This window comes from Mandrillus leucophaeus, unplaced genomic scaffold, assembly GCF_000951045.1.
Source record: "Mandrillus leucophaeus isolate KB7577 unplaced genomic scaffold, Mleu.le_1.0 Scaffold457, whole genome shotgun sequence".
Taxonomy (NCBI): domain Eukaryota; kingdom Metazoa; phylum Chordata; class Mammalia; order Primates; family Cercopithecidae; genus Mandrillus; species Mandrillus leucophaeus.
The window spans coordinates 340408-349555 of NW_012104887.1; the positions used below are offsets into that span (position 1 = coordinate 340408).

Genomic DNA, 9148 nt, shown 5'->3' on the forward strand with positions numbered 1-9148 from the left:
AGGTAAGTAACTGAATCTGTGTTTTGTCTTGGAAATTCTCCTAAATCACTAAAGTTAAGATTAACAAGCAACTGGTCATAATTTCTTCTTACCATTACAGTGCTCAGCAATCATATAAATTGTGTGATCATTGCTTTTCTTAACTGGTTTTTTTTATTTGTTTGTTTCTGTTTTTGTTGTTTACTTTTTTCTCCATTGGGTTTGACCAGTTCTATCTGACTTGATCAAATCAAAAGGAAAGTTCCAAATTATGGGGAAAAGGCCTCTGAATTGGATAAATCCCTAGAGAAAATAAATAAATAAATAAATAAATAAATAAATAAACAAACAAGCAGATAAATAAATTTAAAAAGAGGGAGAGCCGGGTGGGGAGCGGGAAAAGCAGCCATCAAGAAAATAAGTTTTGACTACCTGAGGGGCTTTATTTATATAACAAGGCCACCTTTGCTGGTCAAACCAAACTAAAAGAGCAATGGTTGTCACCTTACACCCAGGCTGCAGTTCAGTAGCTAAGGTTCTGCCCCCTTTTTCACCATGACAACCTGGGTTCACTTCCTAAATCAATTTCTCTCCAGTTTGATACTTGTGTTACTTTTGAACATTTTTTTCCAGGGAGCTTTCTTAGCAGGAGCTTTGTTGGCTTCCTCCCCAACTGTTACAGAACAGCTTGACCGAATTCAAAATCCAGAAGGTCAGAGGGTATGCTGGGAAGATGATGGAATGAGAAGTACCTGGAATCTAGACAACAACTGCACTGGCAAGATCTGTCTGATGTAAATATTTCAGAACTCTGGAGCCTACTGAAGGCTTGCAACTTCCAGAGGAAGGCCCAGATGGTAAACTGTAGATAATTTCAGCCAATTTCGGCCCTTAGCACAATAGCAGTTACCCAACACTACTCCCAAAGCAGTCAGCTTGTGTTCCTACAGTAAGCTGCACACATCTTTCAGGATCAGAATTAGCAAAAAGGATGCTGTCTCCAAATATTGGGGGTCTGGGCTGGGTGCAGTGGCTCATGCCTGTAATCCTAGCACTTTTGGAGACCGAGGTGGGTGGATTACCTGAGGTCAGGAGTTGAAGACCAGCCTGGCCAACATGGTAAAACTCTGTATCTACTAAAATTAGCCAGGTATGGTAGAAGGCACGTGTAACCCCAGTTACTCAGGAGGCTGGGGCAGAAGAATCACTTGACCCAGGAGGCGGAGGCTGCAGTGACCTGAGATCATGCCATTGTACTCTAGCCTGGGTGACAGAGCAAGACTTCATCTCAAAACACACACACACACACACACGCACACACACGCACACACACGCACACACACGCACATATTGGGTCTCTGTTCTCTAATGGCTGATTGCAGCACAGGACAAAGCATCTGGCAGCTACTGTTGTACCTCCCCCCAGTGTAGCGAACTCCTTACTCTAAGCTGAAGCAACTTCCAGAAACTTTAAAGGGATGGTACCCTTTTTTTACCTTCCCTCAATTTTTCTCTTTTTCCCCTTTTTGTAGCCAGACATTAAAGGATAAAATATTCAAGAGTAGCTGCATATACAGGTAAAATTAGGGAATGACCACACACCCAGGGAAAGGTTCAGGCTCAGAAAACATCTGTGAAGACCATAATTTTTTTACCTCAGGCTGATCCTTGATACAGAGACAACCTACAATAAAAAAAATAATAATAATAATAACAAAAAATAGCAAACCCTGAGGAAGGAGAAGAATCTAAGTTCTAGAGTTAATCACACTAGTAGATTCAAATGTCCAGTTTTCAACAACAATAACAACAACAATAAAAATAAATAAAAGCAAAAAAAAAAAAACCAGAAACTCTTACTGAAAAATACCTCAGAGTCAAATTCAGCTTAGGCCATGGGGGAAAATGAAGAGAAAAATAATAAATAATTAAAGAGAATAAAAATTCAAAAAGAAACCTGCTGGAACTTCTACTTGACAGACTTTAAAACAGCTGTCTTAAAGGTGCCCAAAGAGCTACAGGAAGATGTAGCAAAAGACAAGAAAATGATGCATGAACAAAAGGAAAATATAAATAAATGATAGAAAATCAAAAAAGAAAGAAAAAAGAAGTACTGGATCTGAAAAGTAAAATAAGTGAAATAAAAAATTAACTAGAGGGATTCAAAGTCACATTTAAAGAAAGTTGAGCAGGCAGAAGAAACAGTGAACTCGAAGACAAGGCAACGGAAATCATCCAGTTTGTGGAACAGAAATAAAGAAACAACTGAAGAAAAGTGAACAGAGCCTAAGTGACCATCAAGTGGACCAACATATGCATTGTGGAATTTATTTGTTGTTGTTGTTGTTGGGGGCTCAGGGGATGGGGCTTCGCTCTTGCTGCCCAGACTGGAATGCAATGGTGCGATCTCGGCTCACCGCAACCTCTGCCTCCTGGGTCCAATTGATTCTCCCGCCTCCGCCTCCCAAGAAGTTGGGATTGCAGGCATGCACCACCATGCCTGGCTAATTTTGTATTTTTAGTAGAGACAGAGTTTCTCCATGTTGGTCAGGCTGGTCTCAAACTCCTGAACTCAGGTGATGCTCCTGCCTTGGCCTCCCAAAGTGCTGGGATTACAGGCACGAGCCACTGTGCCCGGTCTTGCATTGTGGAATTTCTAAAGAAGGAGAGAAGGGCAAGAGAGAATATTTGAAGAAATAATGGCTGAAAACTTCCCAAATTTGATGAAAGACATGAACACAAACACAGTAGCCTAATAAACTCCAAATAAGATAAACTTAAAGAGACCTATACGAAAAAACATTATAATCAAACTTTCAAAAGTCAGAGAAAGAGAATCTTTAAATCAGTAAGAGAAAAGGAACAGGTTATATGCAAGAAATGTTTAATAAGATTATCAACAGATTTCTCATCAGAAACTTTGGAAGCTGGAAGGACAGGAAATCAAAAGCTGCCAACGGCCAGGAGTGGTGGCTCACGTCTATAATCCCAATACTTTGGGAAGCCGAGGCAAGAGGATCATTTGAGGTCAGGAGGTCAAGACCAACCTGGACAACATGGTAAAACCTTGTCTCTACTAAAAATACAAAAATTAGCCAGGCATGGTAGTGGGTGACTGTAATCCCAGCTACTTGAGAGACTGAGGTGGGAGAATCACTTGAACCTGGGAGGTGCAGGTTGCTGTGAGCTGAGATCGCGCCAGTGCACTCCAGCCTGGGTGATAAAGTGAGACTCCGTCTTAATAAACAAAAAAACAAACAAAGTTACCCATGAAAGGGAAGAGGATCAATAAATGGGTATTCCAAAAAGTCAAAAGCCACACAAATATCAAGCCAAAATAAACTGGTTCCCTGACTGGAAATTGAACCCAGGCTATGGCAGCAAAAGCACAGAACTTTAACTACTGAACGGCAAAGTAGTGCAGATTTTATTGTGAATCCTGGAAGGGATCCAGAGCAGGCAGTTTGAGCTTATGAAGAATTTTACTTTGTTTTGGATCAAATTTTGCTCTTTAATTTAGTCAAGAGAATTTTTCCCCTACACAACACAGATAATATTGTCAAGAGAATTTTTAAGGGTAGCTCTATGACACTAGTATGTGCCTTTCTTTAAATTTGATCTTCCTATCAGCTGTTTAAAATCAGAGATCTCTAAATTTTTTTAAATTCAGGTGTCTAATTTAAGGGATCCATCTTCAGTCCACTGGCAACTAGAATTTCCAATGGTGTAATTATTCCAATAGCAATTCAACCAAATAGCCTCTTTGTGGAAAGCCCAGGATGTCATTTTCCAGGTTAACTTCCTGGGAAGTTCATACAAGAGGCAATCCCAAAGATTCCCCTCCAAGAAAAAAGTTCAATGCAAGGAGTAGGCCACAGATGGTTAAGGATGATATTTGCCTCCAGATATAATCTGGACGCATTTGTGGGGGCTTCCAGTCACAGACTTGTGAGTCTGTGATACCATGTAGGCCCTCTTGGGATTGAGCTTTCCTAGGACTAATCAGGCAACAAGAGTTGAGACGACAAAAGCCTCGAAGGGATGGGATTTCTTAAGGCAAACCCCAAGAGCTTGACATAGTCAGAACAAAAAGTGTGCTCGGGTTCCCAACCATTTTCAGACAGGCTACCTAGTATGACCTGAAAATTACCACCTCTTACCAGATAGGTGAAACCAAGAGAAAGTGTTCCCACTTGGTCCCAAGTCAAGCTCTCAAAGGAGATAAAATAAGATGAGAAGGAACCTCAACCAATACTCCCCTTTATGACAGAATAACACAAAAAGACAAAGACAAAGGAACAGACAATTTCTGGGAAGAAAGGGATTAAACAATTTGAATTGGTACCACAAAGTACCAAAAAGCACACCAGAGTCACTACACCCAAGACTAGTCACACAAATCCTTTTCTCCCATTAATCAAGATTTTGGAGAGGGAATAGAAACTGATTTTTACTATTCACTTGATCAGATTCCACACAGAGAAGGATGCCAGGAACCTGGCTGTTAAAAAATTCTTACCCTTATGACAGCTGATCAGATCCTGGGTTCTTCACCGCAGCTTCCAGAAGAGCAGAGCTTTGCGATCCTGCTTACAGCTCCAAAACTGCAGGGGCCAACGGAAACCCCCTCTTAACCCTCTGAAGTTTCACTCCAAAATCAAGTCACAAAAGGCAGATTAGTAGGTGAAAAGGCATGAAATGTACTGACATGTTCATGGGGAGAGCCACAGAGTGACTACCCTACCCTATCCACAATGGGATGCAGAAGCTTATATACCATCTCGAGGTAACAGAATGAATGAGAGCTCAAAGCATGGCCAAAACCAGGTACCATCAGAGTCAGAGGTATATCCATTTATTGTGGACAAGACAGGTTATCGGAGGGAGAGAAGAGGAGGCTTGGCTAGCAAAGTTGGTCTTAATATGTAAATGAAACCTTACAGGTAGCAGCTCTCAGAGAGAATAAACCCTAAAAGTTTCTTTCAGACCTTTACAGGTGTCAGACTCTCAGTTCATCTTTCCTAGATCTGGGCAAGGAGACTTGGCTGCATCAATGCAGACTCTCTACAGACGCAAATCTCCCCAACAAAAGACAATGTTGCAGGGCTACTTCTGCAGCTGGCTTTCTGAACAGACATCTCAAAATATGTCAAAGAAATGTATTTTGGGGTAAAATATTTTTAATTCCTTGACGTCTACGTCCTGATGCACCTGCCGTTTCAAAGCACCATAGTTGGTGGCAACTCCATTCTTCCCTACACTCAAGCCAAAAAAACAGACTCTCCTTGAGGCTAGTCTTTTTCTCATAGCACACATACAATTTGTCAGAAAAATTATGTTTCCTATTTGAGTTAATTACAGACTTTGATCTGCCCAATCTTTCTCTTTCTTGGTCTCTGAATTTTGGCGAAGGAGTCTCCTGATACAGGGGGGATCGATTCTAATGAGGGGAATGAGGAGGCTCAAAACTGTCAGACTTATTTAAGAGCCTTAATCTCTGGGTCGGGGTTTGGGCCGCCCTTGAACCTTTTCTTTGGGCCTACTCGTCAAAATCAGCCTGGCCAGGCCTGTCTTCAAGGCCCAGGGGCAAGGCCAGGTCCTTCCCGGTGCTTCTTGAAGCTTCTCCCGCACCCTCCCCTTTCCTGTGACCTGCAGAGAAGCTTCAGGGGGCATTTATTCAATTTGCTAGGAGCCCATGAGGCGCAGGTGCGAGGTGACTCTGTGGTTCCCACCACACCCGCCGCCCTCCTTGGTCCTCTCGCTGTCTGAGGCAAGTAGCAAAGTTCCGGGTGAACTTGGGCGCCAAAGACACTCGCCAGAGAGGGACCGGTAGGGAAGGGCACCGGCCCTTAGTTCCTTCTCAGTAGGGATCCGAAAAAGGTCTTGAAGAAATAGAACGGGAGAGTTGGAAGTAGATCAAAGGGAAAAAAGGAAATCCTAGGAGACTTCCTATCTGAAGGCACCACGAAGAGAAAGGCCGCCTCCTCTGGGCCAGATCCTCACTTCACTGGTGAACCGAGTTCCAGTCTCCTTTGGAGACCAAATCAGTTGACTTTGGCTTGACTCCTAGTGAAGAAGCCACTCTTTGTCCTCCCTTGTTTAGCTCTTGATCCTGAAGGACTTGATTGTCTCTCTCGGGCTTTCCATGGATTCCAGGGATGCAACTGAGAAGTTTGTATTTAATGCACTTACTTGAAGTAAGAATAGTTTAAAGTATTTTTGCAAATAAAAGGTTTCCTTTTGCACTGAAGACATTCAGATGTGAGGAAAATCACTCGGCTGGGGAAAGCAAATGCTGTTGAGAATGTCTCACAAACACAAATTACACGTCAGCAGGTAGCTTTGACTCTCTGGTTGGGCACATTTTAAGTGCACTGTTGGTGGAATTTAAGATGAATCTAGGACATTCATGATTAATATTTTTAGTTTTTTAGTAAAATTTAATATTTTAAATTTAAATACACAATCCGAAAATTATATAACCAGCACGAGAAGCTGGCTTTATGCCATTTTTACAAACACAGGAAAGAAAGATATTATAATGAAAATGCTGCATAAATCGCTACAATTTTTAAGTACCTAGAGAAAATAAGGTAACCTAAAATTCTATGCAAAAATAAAATTTCAAAACTGTGAGTGAAATAAGGATACTGAAAAACATACAAAAGCTAAAAGAATGTTCCAACCCATGCTACAAGAAATCTTAAGAGTCCTCCAGGCAGAAGCTAAAGGATACCAGATAAAAATGTGGGCCTATGCAAAGAAACGAATATTGGAAATGGCATTTAGAAAGCATGTACTACACATTTTCTTATAATTTAACTTTTAAAAAATATTTGATGTAGTAAATAAAAGTAATAATAACGAATCACAAAGCTTACAATACATAAAGTGAAATTACATAACACTAGGATAAAGGCCAGAAAGGGAGGTATAATGACAATTGAAAGCAGACTGTGAGAAATTAAAGATGTATCCCAGAAACCCTAAAGCAGCCACTGAAATAAGAAAAGGATTATAGCTAATAAAGCAACAAAGGAAAGAAAATGGAATGAAATAAAAGCTATGTAAACACTATCCTGGAACAACTGCTCTCCAGGCCTCCACCCTATAGAAATATACCAGTGGGCAATGAGAAATGTACAAGAATGATGCCTGCAGCATTATTTGTAATCATAAAATAATAGAACCAACGTAATTTTAAAGATATATGAAAAAGGTTTTATTTATTTATTTAACAGACAATTGAACAAATGATGGAAGCAAGTCCTTTGCCAAAAGGAACACAGAGGGTCATGATGATGTACTCCTCCAAGGATTTCAGGGTTCCCAGACTCCTAGTTTTCTGCCTAGTTCTGGATGATGTGATTCTTGGGGAGCAACAGGTCCTCGAGTTTGGGGCTCTTTCGGATTCTCTCTCCATTTCCCCATTCTGCTACAATAAATAAACAAATAAAAACAATTCTCACTTCCAGAAGATCCCGCCTGGGCCTCTGCACGAGCCTTTCAGGAGGTCTGGAGGTCTGGTCCGCCGCTCCCCGGCTTCTTTCCAGGCTTTTGCTTTTCCCTTCCCCTGCTCCTGCCCTAAGGCCCCAAGACACCCGACCACCGCCCAGCTGAGCCCCCGAGGCTCCACCGCGCAGAAGATGCACCGGAGGCCCTGCCAGTTGCCCGCCCCGCGGGGTGCCGAGAAATCAACGCTTTGTAAAAAAAAGTTCCCCATGGAAAATATCTCTTGATTTCCACTCTCAGGGTTCTTCAAAGGACTAAAAGCTAAAGGCGACGATGGATTCATTCGGCAAGTCCTAGTAGGGCGCCCTGGTTAGTGCCAGACCCTGCTCCCCGCAAGGGGACCCAGGAGCGACCCTCGCCACCATCCCTTCCCTGGTGGAGTCCCCAGTGCGGGACACAGGATCCGAAGATGGCAGCGGCAGCTCCGCAGCGGCCCCGAAAGCGACTGGGCGGGATGGGCACAGGCTCCCTCACTGGGTGAAGGCGGCACAAAGAACGGGAAGAACCATCCCGGGAGCCCGCCGGGCGTTCAGTTTCCCTTGGGACCCCTGGCGGCTCGGACTGGGTGGCCGACCGGGGAGCTTCTGGGGGCTTCTGAAGCAGGAGAGGGGCAGGGCAGGAGAAGGCCATTCGGCTCTCCGTCTGGCTCCAAAATCTCCTAACGCGCAGGTATCCAATGTGACCAGCGCAACTCATCGCTCTAATCTCTCTGGTTTTCCAAGGCCTTGCTCAGTCGTCCTGCCGGGCGGGCCCTGAGAATAAAAGGGACAGAGTTTAGTGAGTGCGCCCTTCCTATATCGCCTACTAGGGTGGAGAGTTCCTGTCTCTGTGGCGCAATCGGTTAGCGCGTTCGGCTGTTAACCGAAAGGTTGGTGGTTCGAGCCCACCCAGGGACGCTTATTGCAACTTTTAAAGCATGCATGCATTGTCAATCACTACATAAATGGGGAAGATTTTATCCTGAAGCGGAGTGCTAGGAACCCACTTCTGACATGATAAAATTCTAATTCAGTCCGTTATACGCTTAAACGAGTAATTTACATGCCTCCAGTTTTTCATATTTTAGTAATGAGTCCAGTAGTATCTCCAGGATGTGCCTGGATTTACTGATTGTTCTGTCAATAATGTGACCAGTGGAATCAGTCATCATCATAGTGATCCTCTCCATCATTTTTGAAAACAGTATTTTTCCCCAGTTTGTGCATGATTTATCTAACCCTTTTCAAAATGTTTTTGTTAACCAGGTGTGGTGGCATGTGCCTGTAATCCCAGCTACTCGGGAGGCTGAGGCAGGAGAATCATTTGAACTTGGGAGGTGGAGGCTGCAGTGAGCTGGGATGGTTACACTCCAGCCTGGGCAACAGAGTGTGACTCCATCTCAAAAATAAATAAACAAACAAACAAATAAATAAATGTTTTTGGGATGAGGTTGGTTTCATGGTTTTAGAATTACAAAGAATGCTGCAGTCAACATTCTTGTACACATATCTTTGGTCATTGTGGAAATGTCTACACCGCAGATATTTCTATAGTGTAGAGAACTGGATGCGCCATTGCTACATTATAGTGTTTATATAACGCTTCTAATTTGAGTACATTCTGCAAATGTATCTTTCACTGGAGCAATACCTAATAATATTCCAATATGAATATTTAT

The 9148-nt window shown here is 42.8% G+C and overlaps 1 long non-coding RNA gene and 1 other non-coding gene across 3 annotated transcripts in view; one reads left to right on the forward strand and one right to left on the reverse strand.

The window, feature by feature from the left end:
- The window catches only part of LOC105549777, a 24425-nt gene extending 15627 nt beyond the window's left edge, over positions 1-8798 (reverse strand). The window contains exon 1 of one of the 2 annotated variants that reach the window (XR_001007608.1): positions 8733-8798. This is a non-coding gene — a long non-coding RNA (uncharacterized LOC105549777). Of the gene's footprint in view, positions 1-3075; positions 3213-8732 lie in introns of those variants that run through there. The other variant, XR_001007607.1, reaches the window with a different exon arrangement.
- On the forward strand, positions 8314-8387 carry TRNAN-GUU. Its single transcript has one exon. It is a non-coding gene; the product is annotated as a tRNA-Asn (tRNA).
- Positions 8799-9148: the final 350 nt, after the last annotated feature.